General features: G+C 46.5%; 1 protein-coding gene across 5 annotated transcripts in view; it reads left to right on the forward strand.

The window, feature by feature from the left end:
• srgap2 (SLIT-ROBO Rho GTPase activating protein 2) overlaps positions 1-2077 on the forward strand; it is a 113263-nt gene that overhangs the window by 48406 nt on the left and 62780 nt on the right. The gene's annotated exons all lie outside the window — the stretch shown is intronic.

A 2077-nucleotide genomic window follows, 5' to 3' on the forward strand; every position in this document is an offset into this window, starting at 1 on the left:
GCCAGACTTCCCTGGTTCCTTCATTGCCACCGCCAGTTCCTACTGAAGCATGCATGTGTCCCTATCCACACTTTTCCTGGGCTGTGTGTGCTCCAGTTCCTGTTGATTTCATTGGATATCATTGGTCATCTGACCAGTTTCATTGGCTTTCATTGGATCAAATCGACAGGAACTGGAGCACACACAGCCCAGGAAAAGTGTGGATAGACTAGAGTATAGAGCGTCGCAGTCCACGCCCCCCCCAGGAAAATGAATCCCAATGCATTTTTCCCATAGACGTATTTCAAAACCTTTCCAAAGACCTTTTAAGCGTCGTACGAAGCCAACTCTTGTCGTGACAAATCATGACAATTAACACACACAATATTTTGGACCAAACAAATAATTACAAAGAAGAAAACCAACAAAAAAAGAGTTGTTGTAACCTGCCGTTTTTTTCTACTTTCTAATTATTTTGGCCTAATTTTTTAATGAAAAAGTTTATCATGATTTGTCACGACAAGACTTGGCTTTGTCCGCGGCGTATAAACGTCTTTAAATAAATACTTTCTGAAAAGTCTATGAGGAAAATTAACGGGGGATTTATTTTCCGGGTCTCTCTCGAGGGGGTGGGGGGGGGGGCGGGACTGCGACGCTCTATAGCGATGACATCAGGGAACGACAGCTTTCTACCTCTTGGTCCGCCCTGAGGCAGGACTCCAGAGAAAGAAGGGAAGATATAACCTCATTGTCAGCTCTGTCTGTAGCAGCAGTGGCCGGCAAAATGCGCTATTCTGGATCGGACTGGTGAAGAAACACGGGGAAGGTTGCCGTATATAGATCAGTCGATGGTTGGCTCTTCCGAGACAGATTTTGCGCTCTCATTAGAAGGCGGGTGTATAAGTGCCATCCTAACCGATTCTCTTGTTTCCATGTCTCGGAGCTATAGGGCTGTATTTTGCGTGTCTTAAGTACCAGGGTTCTTATTCCCTAACTTGAGTAGAACTAAAGACCTGGAGGCGTGGTCAATGCTCTTTGGCCACTCAGAATAGCCAAATGGCATTGACCACGCCTCCAGGTCTTTAGTTTACTCAAGTTAGGAAATAAGACCTGGTATACTTAAGACACGCAAAATACAGCCCATAGAGTAGAATCGGTCGTCAACGGTCGTCCTAAATATTTTTACTTTTAAACATCTTACTGGGTTGATAAACCCGCCCTATATATTTTGCATACTGGGCCCCCGATTGGTCACTCACTATACTTCGGTCTATACAGTGAAATGCGTGATCGTGCCAGACCTAATAAATCTGCCCAGGGCAAAAACGTATTATTTTTGCATCGGCAGATGCGTCTGGTTTCCAGGCTATACACAACCAGACTATACAGTATACAGACGGGGAGAGACATCCCTCTCATACGGTCATTATAGCACCGTGTTTATTGTTGTTCTAGAAAATCTGCTCCTGGTCGAGAGAGACTTCAAAGAGCTTCTCTCTCTCTCTCTCTCTCTCTGTCTGACTCTGTCCCTATCTCCCATGCAGGAAGCCTGTTTGATGTTGAACAGTTGTGCTTGTGTCTCTCATATCTCTCTCTCTCTCTCTCTCTCTCTCATTGGGAGAAAAGAGAACGGCTTCCTTTTTCCCTCGGTTCCCCCCTCCTCTCCCTCAGAGAGAGAGAGAGAGAGAGAGAGACAGACACAGACAGAGAGAGACAGAAAGAAACTCCACACACTCACAAAACACCCTGCCATATATACATAGCTATAGCGAGATATATAGGAACAACAACAATCTCCTAGAGTGGGAAGAGAGTAGACACCCCCGCATATAATTCATGGCGTTTGGAAGCGTCCCATCGTCGGGGTGAAGGACCGGTGCGGCGGCGGCGGTGGTATGTCAGCGATGTGGTCAGTGATGTATAGTCCAAGACATGCAGTCCTCCAGGACACTGGACGTCATTGTCATCTGTATAGACTATAGTAGTGACTGACCGCTTCGCTTCCGGGTATATATATGCAGGACACAATGGGAGAGAGTCACAGGCCGGGACCTGACTCACTGACTCCACAACCACGCACACACACACGCACACAGTA

Source organism: Protomyctophum bolini, assembly GCF_963924005.1.
Source record: "Protomyctophum bolini genome assembly, chromosome: 2".
Classification (NCBI taxonomy): Eukaryota; Metazoa; Chordata; class Actinopteri; order Myctophiformes; family Myctophidae; genus Protomyctophum; species Protomyctophum bolini.